Source organism: Vombatus ursinus, unplaced genomic scaffold, assembly GCF_900497805.2.
Source record: "Vombatus ursinus unplaced genomic scaffold, bare-nosed wombat genome assembly UNPS02000580.1, whole genome shotgun sequence".
Lineage (NCBI taxonomy): Eukaryota > Metazoa > Chordata > Mammalia > Diprotodontia > Vombatidae > Vombatus > Vombatus ursinus.
In genome coordinates, this window is record NW_020940358.1 from 8364969 (window position 1) to 8383858 (window position 18890).

The 18890-nt window shown below is 37.0% G+C and overlaps 1 protein-coding gene across 8 annotated transcripts in view; it reads right to left on the minus strand.

The window, feature by feature from the left end:
* OSBPL2 (oxysterol binding protein like 2) overlaps positions 1–18890 on the minus strand; it is a 119474-nt gene that overhangs the window by 74199 nt on the left and 26385 nt on the right. For 2 of the 8 annotated variants that reach the window (XM_027850191.1, XM_027850197.1), the window contains exon 2: positions 2555–2686. The exons of the other annotated variants lie outside the window; for them this stretch is intronic. The gene's annotated coding sequence lies outside the window, so the exon portion shown is untranslated. The remainder of the gene's footprint in view (positions 1–2554; positions 2687–18890) is intronic. 8 annotated transcript variants of the gene reach the window in all.

Genomic DNA, 18890 nt, shown 5'->3' on the forward strand with positions numbered 1-18890 from the left:
GAAACAATTCAAGTACTGTGGAAACACAAACAGGATAACACAAGATTTAGCTGCTTCTCCATTAAGGGCCAGCAAGGCATGGAGTATAATATTCTGGAGGGTAAAGGAGATAGGATTACAACCAAGAATCACCTACCCAGCAAAACTGAGTATAATCCTTCAGGGGAAAAAATGGTCACTCAGTGAAATAGAGGACTTTCAAGTATTCTTGATGAAAAGACCAGAGCTGAATGGAAAATCTGACTTTCAAATACAAGACTCAAGTGGAACATGAAGAGGTATACAGGAAAGAGAAATCATAAGAGACTTACTAAGGTTGAACTGTTTACATTCCTGCATGGAAAGATGATATTTGTAACTCATGAGACCTTTATCCGTATTAGAGTAGTTGGAGGGGAAAAATTATATGTACGTATGTGTATATATATGTATAGATATATAGATAGATAGATAAATAGATAGAGGGCATAGGGTGAGTTGAAGATGAAGGGGTCATATCTGGAGAATAAAATTAAGGGGTGAGATAGGATTATACTAGGAGAAGGAGAAAGGGAGAGGTAGAATGGGGTAAATTATCTCACAAAAAAAAAAATCAGAAAAGAAAAGGCTCTTACAGTGGAGGGGAAATAGGGGAAGGTGAGAGGGAATGAGTGAATCTTACTCTCATAGGATTTGACTTAAGGAGGGAATAACATACACACTCAATTGGGTGTGGAAATCTGTCTTCCCCTACAGGAAAATAGGGAGGAAAGGGGACAAGAGAGTAGGGGGATGATAGAGAGGAGGGCAGATTGGGAAAGGGGGTAATCAGAAGCAAATACTTCTGAGGAGGGACAGGGACAAAAGAAAGAATAGAATAAATGGGGGGCGGCATAGGATTAAGGGAAATAGAGTTAGTTTTTCACAGCATGTCTACTGTGGAAGTGTTTTGCATAACTGCACATGTATAGCCTATATTGAGTTGCTTGCCTTTTCAATGAGGGTGGGTGGGGAGGGAGGGAGAAAATTTGGAACCCAAAGTTTTAAAAACATGTTTAAAAAAATTTTTTTCACATGCAACTGGGAAATAAGAAATACAGGAAATGGGGTACAGAAATCTATCCTGCCCTATAGGAAAATGGAAGGGGAAGGGGATAAGAGACGGGGGGAGAGATAGAAGGGAAAGCAGACTAGGGGAAGGGGTATTCAGAATGCATACCATCTTGGAGTGGGGGGAGGGGTGAGATGGAGAGAATTTGGAACTCAAAATCTTGTGGAAGTAAATGTTGAAAACTAAAAATAAATAAATTTATTAATAAAAAAAGAAACACCTTATATCCAAGATATATAAGAAATTGATTTATAAACATATAAGAACATTCTCCAATAGACTAGTGGTCAGAGAATATGAATAGCAGATTTTCAAAGGAAGAAATCTGAGCTTCAACAACCATAAGAAAAATGCTCTAAATCATTAATAATTAGAGAAATACAAATTAAAGAATTCTGAGGTTTCACTTCATATTCAATGGCAAAGATGACACCCCCATCTCCCCCCCCCAAAAAAAGGAAAAGGAAAATGACAGTTATTGGACAATCTACAGGAAAACAAGCACTGTTGAAGGGGTTGTGAATTTATCCAGTTAGTCTAGAAAACAATTTGGAATTATGACCAAAAGTCACTAAACTGTGCATTCCCTTTTACCCAGTGATATCACTACTATGCTTATATGCCAAAGCCAACAAAAAAAGAGAAAACACATCTATATGCATAAAAATATTTATAACAGGTCTTTTGTAATAGAAAAAAACTGGAAATTATGGGGTATCCTATTGAAGAATGGGTAAATAAATGATGTTATATGAGTGTAATGAAATAAGGTGAAGGACAAAGTGGGTGATGGGGAAATAGAGGCAATAGCCTTGGCACTTAGAAAAATTTGTTGGTAAATGGCTAGAATTTACATAGAATTTTAGAGCCTGAAAAGTCTTCTTTTCACAATAGCTATATGAGGTATGTAATGTAAATATTAATGTCCTCATTGAATGGACAAGAAAACTGAAAATTAGAGAGAAGTCATTCACCTGAGGTCACACAGGTAGTAAGTGATAAAGCTTGAGACTCAACTCCAGGTCTTCTGAATCAAAGATGAGTGTACTCTTTTCACTAAAGAGAAGAGCAATTGGGTAGTAGTTAGAGATGACAACAGGATCAAATAAAATTTTTTCAACACAGGAGAAACCTATGTATGATGGAAGGCAGAAGGGGAGGAGCCAGTGACAATGGAAAGAATGAAGATACTATTAAGAATGGGGATATTTGAAGAAGAAGTTCTGGACAAAATTGAAGGGATTTTCTTTGTTATAGCAGCATTATGTCAGTGTACCTAAGTACTGGTATGCTGGATCAAGATGCAAAATTATGAGCTAGCTGATTGTTCGAGGACTAATCTAGTAAAATGCACAGAATCTTGGAAGCCAAATATGAGAGAAAATTTTGGGCAGTGGCAATCCTTAAGAAATTAGAAATCAATATTTAATTCAACAAATATTTAAATGCCTAAAATGTACCCACCTTCATGGAGTTTGTAGTCTCCTACAGCACTTCTTAAACTGTGGGTTGCAACCCACAATTTCAGAAGCACTGAAGGGGTTGCAAGTGGAAAAAGTTTAAGAAGGCCTGGACTAGACTGCTCGTTATCTCTGCCTAGAAATCAAGGATCAAAGTATCAATAGGTATAGCATACATAGCATTTTCCCAGACAAGTTTAGTCATTATTTTATTAGAATTACAGAACAAATATCCAAGCAAAAGAACATACAGTGCTCCCACTAAAGGATATTACATTTTCATACTTGTTTGGAAAAAGAACACAATCTCTCCCACATAATTCTAAAATCTTTATATAATCATAGCCATTGGAACAACCTACTGCTGTTTATGTTTTATGACAATCACCTAAAAAGAGCTACCAAACACATCCTGTATCAAACAAATAGTGCCCTCCTAAAAAATGAAAAAAGATACCTTAATAAGTCTACTACATATGAATATTGATAGCATTAATAGCACTAATTGACGCAGAGAAACTAGTAGATCAAGACACATTAACAATTTTTAAGGTATTATTCCTTGCTTCTAAGACAATGTCAAAATCTTATCTTTAACTTCATATGTATGAACATATATATATAATGCATATATCAAGTGTTGGCATATGACTACTGATACAAACGTAAACATGCATTTACAATGTCTTGAATTTAAAAATCTAAGTATAAGTCTCAATTGCTAATATAAAGATTCCCAACTATTCAAGAACATGAACTACTTGTTAGAAAATTCAGCATACTCCCCCATGGGTGACAACGACAACAATACTGGCACTCAGTTCTCTGCCTGATGAATATGCTTATTATGGAGAAAAAAAACAAAATAATGGAAAAGAACTCAGAGATTATTTGTATTATTTTTAAAGCAGTCTTCTCAATAAGAACTTAAAGGAAAGGCTGTCCACATATTTTTTCTAGCAAGTTTCTCTGTTTTTAATTTTTTAAAGCCTATTCTCATTATCTGGGTAGCTACAAAACTTTACCCTGTCTTAAAGTAATTTCAGTGAAAAGACTATCTACTAATTTCCTTCGAAGACTCCCATTAGGAAAAAAAATTAGAGAAACATGTTACTAAGCTGTTAGAAGACAGGCTTTTATGGTTGATTCTAGGAAGCCAGACTGCCCCAACAAAACAAATACAATTAAGTCACAGTTCCTAATGCGAACTATGATAGTTCCTGCTAATCAACAGTTCTTACAGCACATCTGTATCACTGCAAAGTTGTATGACCTGTGTCAGATTTAACAGGCATTAATAGTACTCATCACACAGTGTTCCATGAATTGAAAAAAAAATAGCAAGAGATTTTCATTGTGGAGTCACCTAAAAATTCCCTGGTCACAAGAGATGCTAGAGATAGGAAAAACTGACTTGATTCCAAGATTTTTAACTAGGAGTTCAGAGATGTTATAGTCCAAATTTTGTTGTTATTTTCCAGTCGTTTTTCGTTATATTCGACTCTCCGTGACCCCATTTGGGGTTTTCCTGGCAGAGATACTGGAGTGGGTTTGCCATTTCCTTCTCCAGCTCATTTGACAGGTGAGGAAACTGAGGCAAAATGGGTTAAGTGACTTGCCCAGGGTCACACAGCTAAGTATCTGAGGCCAGATTTGAACCTACCAAGATAAGTCTTCTGACTCTAGATTTGGCACTGTATCCACTGCACCATCTAGCTACCCAAAGTCCAAATTCCTCACTTTGAATATTAGCAAACTAAGATTCTTTGCTATCTGCTTCCAACTTCATCATTAAACCAAAACTATTCTCTCCAAAAACACTAATGCTCTATTAATTGCCAAATCTAATAATCTTTTCCTCAATCCTCCTGCTTCACCTCACTGCAGCCTTTGACACTATTGATCACCTTCTCCTCTTTGATACTCTTTTCTCTCTATGTTTTTGTGACATTGCTATCTGACTGGATCTTTATCCAGTTCATACTTATTAACCATATGGGTCCCCCAAGCCTACCCTATTCTTTTTCCTTTATACTATTTCACTTAGAAAACTCATCAACTCCCATGTTTACAGTTTTCATCTCTATGGAAATGACTCACAGATCTACTTGTCCAGTTCTAACCTCTCTCCCAACCTCCAGTCTCCAACTGCCAATTAGACATCTCAAACTGGATGTCCTATGGCCATCATAAATTCATCATGTCCAAAACTGAACTCATTATCTTTCCTCTCAACCTCTCTCCTCTTTCTAAAGGTTATAACCAATCGCCCAATCACCCAGGCTGGCAAGCTAGGTGTCATCCTTGACTCCTCACTCACATTCACCCCACATATTCAATCAAGTATCAAGTACTGTCATTTCCATCCTGGTCACTTGTCATACATGTCCCCTTCTCTCCTCTGACAAGGCAAATAGACTGATGCAGGACCTCATCACTTCATAGCAGGGCCTGCTGGTTGGTTTCCCTGCCTTGAGTCTCTCCACACTCAAATCCATCTTCCACTTAGTTATCAAAATGAAAATCCTAAAGCGTATGTCTGATCATGTCCCTCTCCCTATTTAATCAGCTCCAGTGGCTCCCAGCCCTCTGAATTTACAAGCCCTTCATAACCTGGACACTTACTACCTTTCTAGGCTACCTTATTACCCACCACATATACTCTGTGATCCAGTTATATTGGCCTCCTTATTGCTCCTTATGTACCTTCTCGCAACTTATGTGACTTGGATAAAATTTTGAAGCTTTTGCACAAATAAAATCAATAAAGAGAGAATTAGAAGAGAAATGGTACGGGCAGCTAGGTGGCGCAGTAGATAGAGCACCAGTCCTAGAGTCAGGAGGACCCGAGTTCAAATCTGACCTCAGATACTTGACACTTATTAGCTGTGTGACCCTGGGCAAGTCACTTAATCCCACTGCCTAGCCCTCCCAAAAAAAAAATCTGGCCTCAGACACTTACTAGCTGTGTGACCCTGGGCAAGTCTTAACCCCAATTGCCTTTAAAAAAAAGGGGGAGAAATGGTAACACGAACAATATCTGCATCGAGTATCACCAATAAAAGTCTCATGTATAAAATATACAGGGAATTGACAAGAATATACATCACCAAGAGCCATTCCCCAAAAGATAAGTGGCTAAAGGCTATGGATGGTTTTCAAAAGAATCGCAAACTATAAATGATCACATGAACACATGCTCCAAGTCACTAAAAGGTAAATGAAAATTAAAATACTCAGGTTCACCTTTACTTGCAAATGGAAAACCATGAAAAAAGATGTAAGAGTCAATGCTGGAGAGGCAGTGGGAAGACAAGCACACTAATGCACTAATGAAGTAGAATCCAATTGTTCTATATTTCATTTTGGAATTATACAAGAAAAGTAACTAAACTGTCTATACCCTTTGACCCAGCAATTTCACTATTAGGCACACAATCCCCAGTCAAAAACAAAAACAAAAGTCTTACCAAAAATAAGCCAAAAAATTCCCAGTAGCACTCTTTATCATAACAAAAAACTGAAAACAAAGTGGGTGCCCATCAGTTGGGGAATGCCTGGAAAAACTATGGCTCATGAATATTATCAAACATCACTGTGCAGTAATAAATGATAATGATGAGGAATACAGAGAAACAAGGCATGATTTGTATTAACTGGTACAGAACAAAATAAGTAGAACCAAAAGAACAACATACACAATGACCTGTTCAGTCATTCAGTCGTGTCCAACTCTTTGTGACCCCATGTACTATAATACGCCAATACTATTACAAGGGGTTTTATTGGCAAAGATACTGGAGTGGTTTGCCATTTCCTTCTCCAGTGGATTAAGGCAAACAAAGGTTAAGTGACTTTACCCAGGGTCACACAGCTAGTGTCTGAGGCCAAATTTGAATTCAGGTCTTCCTGACTCCAGGCCAAGCACTCTATCCACTGAGGGACCTAGCTGCCTCTACAGTATATTGACAACAATATAAATGAGATTACTAAAAGTTGAACTCTAAGTAACAGAAGAAACAACAACAAAAGTTCTAGAGACGAGCTAATGAATCAAACTCTCCTCCTTCATGGCCGAGAGGACATAGGATCATGTATCTAGAACTGGAAGGGACTTTGGAGGCCATCAAGTTATATCCAACCTGCTGATCTTACAAATGAGGAAACTGAAATCTAGAGAGGTTAAGTGATTTGCCCAAAGTCACATAGCTCATAAGTGTCTAAGACAGTATTAGAACCCAGAACTTCCTGACTCCAAACCTAGTTACACACTTTATGTACTGGACATTTTTGTTTGTTTTTCTTTGTCATGAAAGAGGGTTCAATCTGGAAAGGGGATTGGGAAATGCTAGATATAAAGACAAAAGTAATTTAAAAAAACTTTTTTTTAAAAAAACAACATAGCTCTTGTTAGTCAAAGTGATTTTTATCTAATGACCAAAAGGACATAATACAGGAAGAATAAAACTATCAATATTGATATTCTCATTACAATGGAAACTAGAAAACAAAGGAAAATTGTAGCTAAATGAAAGGATGGTTCACAAATTCTCTTACGAGAGACAAATAAGGGAGATGGTGAAATTAATTTTATTCTGAGTCCAAAGGCAACAAAAAAAATCATTTCATGTGACATTTGGTTATCTCATATTATAGCGCTCATGAGGTGTATTTGTAAAAGGACCACCATAAAAATAACTGCAACAAATAAGTCAACATTGACTGCAGAGGACTCTATTTTAATATTCATAAATGGTTTTAATTTTAAAAGGTTTGTTGATATCTTTTGTTTTAAATTAGGCATTTCTATATATAAAACCTTCCTCCCACAGTGAACCTTTCCTTGAAACAAGAAAAGATGGGCAAAACCAATCCACATAGCAATTTGATCTGACAACAAATCTAATAATGCAGTAGACAGGACTTAGTCAAGAATTCAAATCTAGCTTCAAACACTTACTAGTTGTGTGATTCTAGAAAAGTCACTTAGCCTCTCTCATCCTCAGTTTTCCATAGAGACAATAACAGCACCTATCAGTGTTGTTGTAGCAAAAGAAATATGTAAAACACTAAATAATGTTAGTTATCATTATTATTATTATTGTTACTATTATTATTCTCCACTTTTCCAGTAAAAGGAAGGTAGTGTACTGAGGGAACATTATTCTAAATAATGTGATTTAGGAAATAGCATGACTCCATTTTGATTTGGCATGTGATAGTCTATTTAATAGCTTTCTCTAAGCTAACAGAGTTATAATAATAAAAAAGAAATCCTAAAAATCCTTTGTGAAAATGATGAATATTACTATCAAAGACATTATTTTAACTAGTTCAATGTAAGAATCAGTTAACAAGAGCCTACCTAGCATGAGTTATCCAGACACTCATGCCTCTACATCACAATCACAAATTTATTTTCTTTGAATAAAACAAAAACAAAAAAACACCTGTTTATCAAATCCACAGCACCTTTATTCTGTATCAATAATGGGGAAATTAAACAGCCTGCAATTTGCTCACAATACACTTTGTTTGTCTGTTTTGTTTTTTGCTAGGCAATGGGGTTAAGTGACTTGCCCAGGGTCACACAGCTAGAAAGTGTCAAGTGTCTGAGGCCGAATTTGAACTCAGGTCTTCCTGGCTCCAAGGCTGGAGCTCTATTCACTGCACCACATAGCTGCCCCCTCACAATACACTTTTGCATATGCACTGCTAAAACAAAAAACTGGGGAGGACAAAGGAAAGAAAAAAAGGAATCATGAAAGTTTCAAGGCAAACAAGTGTATTCTGAAAGTTGAAAGAGATTCACCTTAACATCCATTTGCTTATTCTAACATATGGTATAATGATATTGACATAAGAAGTAGAATTTGATTGTGATGCTTTAGAGCAACCACCCAAAAAGCCACTATTTTTCAAAAAATTGGAAAATAATACTTACCATTATGTTTTTAAAGTCAGCAAAAGTATATTATTTGTATAGGTTAGCAAGACTGTTTTTTATTGAGTCAGATTTATTAGCTATAATTACTTTAATAACAAAAAATAAAAATTTATTTTACTAATTTTAAGGGACATAAAGCTATAATAGTTCTGTAACTGTTCAGGGCTAGCAATAGTTATTTTTGCAGATATCGTCTGTAATTTCTGAATCAAGAGGAAAAGCCCACTCTACTTCATGGCAAAAGGAAAAGAAAACAGTTGGGCCCCTTATTTTATCATGGCTAACCTATTACTAGCTGTAGTTAGTAGATCATCTAAACATTCCAACTATAAAGTGAAATAAAATAAAATCAGAGACTGAAATAAAAGCAAGAAGACAACTTTATTTTTCACCTCCAATAAATGAAAACCATACTGATACACAAACAAAATGGAGAGTGAAACTTAATAAATCTGGTAAGGTCTTTTGAAGCCATCCGTATACCATCTGTTCAAAATATGTCTTCCCTTATAATTCCAAAACCTTACTTGGGATATTAATATTTGCTAATCATAGAAAGATCTACTTTCAATCTGCATTTCAATAGATTCACCTAATATTAATTAAATATGTACTGTAGTCTAAAAACAGAGTAGTTCTCAATTACTTTATATTCTACATATATAAAGAGAAGTGAATACAAAGTAATTAGGGGGACTAAGAAAGATTCCCTGTTAGAAGTGGCTTAAGGAAAGCTAGGAATTTCAAGAAGCTAAGTTAAGGAGTGATATACTATGGGCAGTTTCATTTCTATCTTTTTATCTCCCATGCCTAGCACAGTGTTTGGCTCATAGTAGGTGGATTTACTATTGATTGACTGAATATGAGTCAGACTGTGAAAAACACTGAAACAGGAAGGGTCAAATTATTAGGCCAGTTTGGCTAGAACAGAGTGCATGAAGGGAAGTAATATGAAATAAGGCTGGAAAAGTAGGAGAAAGCCAGCATGTGGCAAGCTTAAAATGTAGGATTGAGGAATCTAGGCACAATACGAAATCAATGAAAATTTCAGAGTAGGGTAGCAACATGGAGAGATCTACGGAAAATATAAATTTGGCAGCTAGGTAGAGAATGAATTGGAGAGGGGAAAGAATGAAACAAGGAAAACATTTAGAAGACGATAACAATAGTTGCTGTGAGAAGTCTAGCTAAAATGGCCTCACTTGATGGTTCTCGCAAACTGCTTGCTATCTGTGGGCCTTGGCACTGGTTGTCCATCATGCCTCAGAGAACGTTCTCGGGCAGCTAGGTGGCATAGTGGATAGAGTACCGGCCCTGGATTCAGAAGGACCTGAGTTCAAATCCACCCTCAGACACATAACACTAGCTGTGTGAACCTGGGCAAGTCACTTAACCCCATTGCCTAACAGAAAAAAAAAAAGAGCATAAACAGAGAATGTTCTCACTCTACCTGACAGAACCCCATACTTCCCTCAAGACTCGACTCTATCTTCAACACAAAACCTTTTCCTCTTCCCACTTGCCCATGCCTTCTCTTTCAAAAATATCTTCTATTTATTTTGTATAAACTTTTAACTGGATATTGTGTCCCCCTTATAAAATGAAGGTTATTGAGGGTAGGGGCTATCTTATTTTCACCTTTGTATCCCAGCACCTAACAGAATGTCTGGCACATAGTAGGCACTTAGTAAATGCTTATCACCTGGCTGGCATAAAATAGGTGCTTGTTGTTGGATGGGTTGACTGAAGGGTTTGAACTAGGGTAGCAGCTCTGTGAATGGAAGGGGACAGATGCACGACATATTGTAGAAAGCATGGATAAGATTTAGCAACTGATGGGGGGTGGAGAAGGGTGCAGTGGTGAGATGCAACCGGGTGGGGAAATGATACTGGATAATGAGAAATATCAGTGGCAATCTCAACAGAAGTGGTGAAGTTTGGAGGCAGGGTGGGTTTAAAGGAGGAAGATAATTAGCTCTGTTTTTCACAGGTTGAGTTTGAGAAGCTGATGAGCACATCCAGGTGTCATTCAGGAAAGAGATTAGGGTTAGATGTACAGATTATCACCTTTGTGATGACTGAACTGATTAGCTAACAGCACAGAAAGAAAACAGAACCTTGGAGGATATCTACTTTCCACCCCTTCTCCATCTCTCTATTTAACTATGTTAAATTCATTGAAGGAAAAAAGTTGGCTTCTCACACAAGAAACCTAGCTTGATCCTTTAGGAAAGCATACTTTAGACACATTATATAGAAAACCATGCACTTTTGAAAGGAAAACAAATCACCAGCAAGAAACACAGAAAGCTATTTCCAGGTAGTCTAGGTTTTATTAATGAGTACCTCACCCTACTATGAATTTGTAGGACTTTTCTTATGTTGCAGTCAGTTAAATATCTAACAAGCTCCCTCATGATGGTTGGCACATGATTTATGGACATTCAAGTGTTAATATACAATAAAAATCACAAAACTAAAACCCACAATCCTACTTCTGGGATTTGATCCCAAATGTATCACTAAAAGGGGGAAAAAAAGGACATTTCCACTCCAAAAAAAATGTTCAAAATTATTTTATTTGTATATAGATCATAGATCTAGAGGTAGAAGAGACCTCAAAGGCCATTGAAGTCCTATTTTACAATTGAGGAACTGAAAACTAAAGAGGTTAAGTGACTTGGCTAAGGTCACTCAGATAAGCAATTGTCAGAGGTGGGATCTGAACCCACATCTTCTCAATCTGGAGGCACATCTCCTTCCACTGAGCCATTATGTTTAATACATAGAGAAGAGACCAGAACTTTAGAAAGAACATATATCTTCAATTATTGTGGAATGTCTAAATAAATGTCACTTTAATATAATAGCATACTATGGTCTCTTGGCAAGTGGGAAGGGAGAAGACAGGAAGGTTCTTGGGAGAGTTTAGACCCATGATTTCGTGATTTGAAAACCCCTACAGACTTAGATCAGCAATCTCCTGTAACACAAATTCTTAGAAAGTAGCCCAGAAGCCATATGTTGTTACTTGACCATGATCACAGAGCTCATGTGGGTCAGGGACAGAATTTAAACCCAGGTCTTCCTGACTATGAGCAGCTAGGTAATGTAGTGAGTGCCAAGCCTGGAGGCAGGAAGACTTGAGTTCAAATATGACCTCAGACACTTACTGTGTGACCGTGGGAAAGTCACTTAACCCTGTTTGCCTTGGTTTCCTCATCTGTAAAATGAGCTCAGGAAGGAAACAGCAAACCACTCCAGCATCTCTGCCACGAAAACCTAAAATGGGGTCACAATGAGTTGAGCACAACTGAAACAATGAACAACAACTTGCTGATTAAAAGACTCTCTATCCACTGTATCACACTGCTTCTCATAATGTCATTAAAAACAAATATGAAGAACACAAATATGGAAAACTTTTTATGAAGTGAATTGAAGCATGATTAGCAGAATAAGAACATATATTAATTACAACTAAATTTTTTAAAATCACGTAATTTAAGAGTTGGAAGAGACTTCAGCAGCCATCTATTTAAAAGTCAAGTTAACAGAATATTTATTATTGCATCATTAAAAATAGTAAATGAAGTATATAAAGATACTTATACAAGTAATGCAAAGGAGGTAAAGTGAATTAAAATATGCTTTTTTAAAAAGCTGAACCATGTAAAAAGCATTTAACATATATAATCTCATTTAATTCCCACAATTTTTGCTTTCTCTAAGGTTACTAATGATTTCTTAACTGTAAATCCAGTGCCCTTTTCAGTCTTCTCCTACTTGACCTTTTATCCTCCCTGCATTTAACAGTATCTTATGTAGTAAAAAGCAAGGCATTATGATCCTCATTTTAACAGACCAGAAAAATGAGGCTTGTTTCAACAATCACAAACATTTATTAAGCACCAGACATTTGCCAGGCACTGTGCCAGTGATTCTAAGATATGAACAAAACAGCGACTAGGCTCTCAAGTATTCTATAGGGAATTCTATATTTTATGTATGCATATATGTATATATATATTATATGTGTGTGTATATATACATATATAATATGTATTATTATATATATGCACATTCTATAGGGAAAAACAAACATCTACACATGAGTCTATACAAAATAAATGCAAAGTAATTTGGAAGAAGGGGCACTTAGATAAGAAAGGTTTCAGGTTTCACAGCTGAGAGGTGAAGCAAACCAGGGTCTTTGAAGTGAAAGTGGAAAGGTGGTACATTATAGTCATGGGGGATAGCCTTTACAAGGGCATAGAAAAGGGAGAAGGAAGGTCACATGTGAGGACCAGCAAGATGGCCAGTGTGTCTAGATTATAGAGTTCATGAAGGAGAAAAATGCATGGTAAACCTGGGGAATTGGGAGGGAAGGGGCAAGAGTAGGTTGGCCCCAGGTTGTGAAGGCCTTTAAATGACAGAAGAGTTTGTATTTGATCCAAAAAAAATAAGAAAAAAAGAAGCCACTGGAGCTTATAAATCAGGTGAGGGACATGGGTAGAACTGGATTTTATAAGTATTACCTTGGCAGCTCTATGGAGAACAGATTGGAGAATGGAAGGACTTGAGGCAGGTGACCAATGTAGAGGCTAATGCAATAGCCCCAGCAAAAGGTAAATGAGGATTTGAACTAGGGTAATGGCTTATGAATGGACAGATGTGAGAAATGTGGTATAGGAAGAATGGTAAAGAGTTGGCAGCTGACTGGGTGTACTGGGTGAGGGGAAAGTGAGGAGTCAAGTTGTGGATCTGGGAGGTGGTGCTGTTAACAGAAAAACGAAGAGGGGTGTGCTGTAGGGCAAGTGTGGTAATAAGTTGTTTTGGAAATGTTGAATCTGAGATGCTTAACAGAATATCCACTTGAAAATTACCAACTAGCAACTGGTGATAAAGAATTACAGCTCCAGAAAACACACTTGAATTTAGGGACCGGTCATGGGGTAGTCAGATAAAAAGAAAGAGAACAAAAAAAAACAAAACAGTGTCTTCTCTCCAAGGAAAGAGGGGAGCGGAGAGTATACAGAGGGTGGTCAACAGTATCAAATGCTATAGAGAGGTCATAAAAGATGGGAAGTGAAAAACAGGGCAATTAAGAGAATGCTGATAACCTTCCAGAACAGATCAGAAGTCACACTACACTGTACCACATCATACCATATCATATGATACTAAAAAGTGAATGAGAGAAGTGAAGGCAATGTTATAAACACAGATATAAGGTCAAATTAAGGGTCAGATGAAGGGTTTTCATTTTGTATCACAGAGTGGGAGAGATTTGGTCATCTTTTCAGGTAGCAAGAAAGGAGCCAGTAGGCAGAGATGGCAAACTGGAGAATGGAGAGGGGATGATTTCAGGGAAGGTGATCAGAGGGCATAGGATCAAGTCCCCACAAATAGAGAGATCTGCCTTGCTGAGGAATAGCACTGCTTCTTCACTGAGTGGCACAAAGGAGGAGAATGAGAGAGAAAGTCAAATGGCTTTTGAACTGTAGAACAAGGGTAAAGAGGGCCAGCCAGCACAGTGAGAATGTCCTAAAGAGTTAGCCTCAAAGCCAAGATGATCTAGGTTCAAGTCCTGCATCTGATATGTACTTCCTCTGTGACCCTAAGCAAGTCACTTCATCCCAAGCGGCTCTAGGCAACCAAGACTAGAGTTGCAGAGAAGGCACTGACCTCATCTAGAATTTCTCAATGCCAATGAAATCAGAGGTGCAGTCCCCATCTCTATCCCTATTCCTCACAAAGAACTAACAGTCTCTATTTTCTCTGTAAAGTTCTCTGCTGAGTAGGAAAGAAGAAGGCAAAGTAGATTCACATGGAAGACTTAAGGAAAGAAAAAAAAGTAACTGGAATAACCACTGTAGCCAATATAGGAAGTTTAATAGACAGTCAATTAAGGAAGAATTAAAGTACTACCACAATGCAATAAGGGCCCAGTTGATATTAGAAAACATAAATTTGTAGCAGACACAATCAGCATGGTTGCGTGACATCCTCCAGCACTGTTCATTGGCACTGAGTAATAGAAGACAAATGGCAGGGGTGAACGAAAGTTGGGGCAAAATCAGTGGAAGGGCAAGAGGGCAAAGAATTCAAGAGCAGAGAAAAGTATATAGTTAAACTTCTTAACTACAAAGTCAAGATTGGAAAACCTCTTCTCTTTCCAAGGTGCCTACACCACCACAGCCAATTACGGGGCTGTTCAACATCACACAACACAAGTATACAGACAAAGAGAGATCTAAACATAGAGACATACTATACCAGGGGTGGGGAAACCTGCAGCCTTGAGACCACATGTGGCCTTCCACATCCTTGGATGTGGCCTTTTGACTGAATCCAAGTTTTACAGAACAAATTTTTTTATTAAGGGGATTTGTTCTGTGAAATTTGGATTCAGTCAAAGTGCTGCACTTTAGGACCAAGCGAGCCATATGTGGCCTCGACGGCGCAGATTCCCCACCCCTAACTGATTTCCCTCCTTCTAGTATACCTGCTCAGCAATCTAGCCTCCATAAAGTTGTCAAATGAATATTCTTAAAACATAGAGCTGTCACTTTTTTTCAAAAACTTTCAGTGGCTCACTACTATCACCAAGATAAAATATAAACTTCTCAATCTTGTATTTAACATTAGAACCAAGTGCATCAATTGACACAAAAATATTAACATTTTAATTTGGAAAAAAAAAGTTCATCTTACTATTGCTGTTTTCTTTGCCTTACATATAAAAATAGTGCACTGCATCAATTGATACAGCTTGGTCCTTCGAGGTACTCTTAAATTCTGGTCCTTGTACTCTTAAATTCTGGTCCTTCTAGAGTTAAAGAACATCATAATCTGACTCCCACATACATTTCTAGCCAGATTTTATATTATCTCCCTTCATGCACACTACCCAGCCAAACTGCCCACTAGCTGTTCCAAGTCACACCATTGCTAAATGTCAGATACAACATTCAAGCTGCTTCACCTATTATTTCTAATGAATTGGTATAATTTAGTCATAATGCCTATTGTTCTAACTTAGTCAACCTATATAACATGAAGAAATATTAGTAGAAAATCAGCATAGCACAATGAACAGAAAAACAGCAGCTGGAGTACAGTAGAAAAGGTGCTGGTTGTGAGATGAAAGTACCTGGATTCATATCCCAACTCTGGCCCTTGCTACCTGTATTCCTCTAAGGGCCAGAAGTGGGCCTCAGTAAAATGAAGAGCTTGAACCAGATTGACCTTTAATGTCCCTTTCAGTTTAAATCTGTGCTCCTGGAAGTCAGAAGCAGCCCTAGGTCTGGCTTCACCATTTATTAGCTATATAAGCTTAGGCTAGTCACATAACAGTCTAGAGCCTCAGTTTCCTCAACTATGAAAAATGTAATTTAATACCTGTCCTGTCTATCTCCTAGAGTTGCCATAAGAATCAAACAAGATGATGGAAAATGCTATCCACATCCAAAGAAAGTGAATGTTTGAATGCATATCGAAGCATACTATTTGCTATTTTTTCTTCTGTTTTGTTTTGTCTTTCTTGTGATTCCTCCTATTGGTTCTAATTCTTCCTTACAACATCACTAATGTGAAAATATGTACAATATGAATGTATATATATAGCCTATATCGGATTGCATGCCATTTTGGGGAGGGAGCCAGGAAGGGAGAGGGAGAAAAATTTAAAACTCAAATGCTTATGGAAGTGATTGTTGATAAATTAAAATAAATTAATTAAAAAAAGAATCAAATGAGAAAACCTACGTGAAAGTTCTATATCAAGGTAGTATTATGAAAAGTCAAATTCATTGTGCTTTATTCTTGTTAGAAATAAAAAAGTTTTTGGGATTTTTTTTCTTGGCCATCAAATAAAGCAGATAGCCATGTCAACATATCACAGTCACAGAATTAGAAAGTATCATCTGGGCCACTTTCATTTGTTAAAAATCCCATCTATAATATACCTGACAAGTAGTCATAAAGTTTGTGCTTAAAGAATGGAGTAAATCAAGTGAGGAGAAGCCCACTATCTCATGACATAGCCCCTCCTTCCTTTAGATAGCTCTAATTTTTACAAGTTTTTGCTCACAACAAATCTATATTTGCTTTCTACCCATTTGCCCCAGAAGGAGACCTAGGAACAAGGTGAACAAGTTTAATCTCTCTTCCATGAGACAGTTGTTCAAATACTTGCAGACAGCTTTTGTGACCCTCCTGAGAGGCAATATGGTACAAGGCTGGATTTGGACTTGGAGGGAAAAAGGCTTAATTGTAGTTCTGCCACTTACTACCTAGCTGTGTGACCTTGGGCAAGTCACTTAATCCCCCTCTGCCCAAGTTTTCGTTATCTATAAAATGAAAAAGCTTGAACCAGATGACCTCTGAGGCCCCTTCCAGGTTTATTCACATGCTCATATGACAAATCTCTTTTCCTGATCAACTATCCCCAAGTCCTTCAGCTGGTTCTCATATGGCACAATCTTGAGCCTTTGTGCCCTCCTGGATACCCTTCTCCAGACACCCATCAACTGAGAAGTCATTGTCATCATCCTTCCTAAAACATGATTCCCCAAACTGAACACAATGCCTCACGTGTGTTCTGACCAAGCGAGATAGAGAACACCAGAACTGTCACTTCCCTAGTCCTGGACACCATACCGTGCTAATGCAGACTAAGATAGTGCTAGTATTAGCTAAGTATATAGTATTAGTATTAGACAAAGATAGTATTAGCATGACACATTTGCCTTATATTGAACCTATAATCCACTGACACCCCTTATATTTTTTTTGAGTTATACACTTCACCCCATCTTATTTCTGATTCTTTAAACCCAACTGTATCCTTTCAAATTTCATTATATATAACTAGCCCAGTGTTCTTTTTCAATCCTTAATGCATCATCCAAATAAATTAGGATTAGCTACACCTCTCAGCTTGCTATTAGCACTACCACCCGATTTTTACTGCCTGCCAGCATGAATCAAGGTTACCTTTCAAAGACTTGCTGAACTGGATAAAGGATAATTCGAATTTAACCTCTACTGGTGAATAGCAGTAATTTAAGAAGAATAGTTCTTAAAGTCTCTAATTATGACTCAGATTCATAATAAGGACCTAGGAGTCAGTGATTCCTGATTAAAGCATTCAATTAGCAATTTTCAAAATTACTTTTAACTTCATTTTTATTCAATTGTTAATTTAACAAGGACTATCTAAAACCTAAGTTTAAAAAAACCAAACTATTCATTACATTTATTTACAAACATGAAAAGGTAAATGTGAGCTCTTTTACACATCATTGTTTCAGGGAAATTTAATATTCTGTATTATTGAAGACAGAGGGGCAAATACCAAAACTAGTACTTAAAAAAAAAATCTTGTGAATAATACTCCTACAATAGTTTTCCAGGGTGCTTTGAAAATATGTATGGCAGGGAAGACAAGCATACACAAAATCCTATAAAAAAGCTATCTTCTGTTATCCTACTCGTACATTATCCTCAATCATCAAAGGCCAAACCACTACTATCCAAATAAGCCTGAACTATATAAAGTTAGGTGACAAGGGTCACCTTGTACTTAAATATATGTCAGAAGGTAATGTAGCACTGGGAGGTAGACTGGGATGTAGAAAACAAAGTCAAAGAAGGTGAATGGAAGAAGCTTATTCACTTCCAGTAGAAGTAGATGCTGCTTTCATTAGTGAAAAAGATATTCTGTATTACTTCTGGTAGAGAGGCAGCTTCAGAACCAGAAACATTTCTTCTTGGTAACAGTACCACATATCAAGAATCTGGAACAAACACATATGATTCAACAACTCAAGTCCAATCTCCAACTAGTAAAACTAGCTACTTTAAATTCTATTTAAACTGTTGCTTCTAATTCTATCCATCCTCTTGGTATAAAGAAGAGAAGCAACGTAGTCAGCATACAAAGATTTAGACTTAGAAAACCAGCTCAGCCACTTACTAGCTGTGTCACCTCTGGCAGTAATTTTTCTTTCTCTTTTGTAAAATGAGGATAATATTTGTATTACTTCATTCACAGGACTTTTTTAATCACTTCAATCAAACTGACTAGATTTCTTTTCTTCCTTCTGCAGCTGCTAAGGAAAAGTTTTTGTTTGTTTTTTGTTTTGTTTTGTGTTTAGGCCAAAGATATAGAAAGAGAAGGCTGGGGCCTACATATCTAAATGTTGGTAATAAAATCAATGTTCATTAAGTCCCTACTATTATGCACTAGAAAAGATACAAAACTTAGCTTAGGACTGTTAAGTTGTGAGGGCTCAGGGTAGAGGTGGGGAATAAGACATATGTAAAGTATACAGTATACTATGTAAAAAGCTAAAGAAATGTAATATATTACTACTACTATTACTGC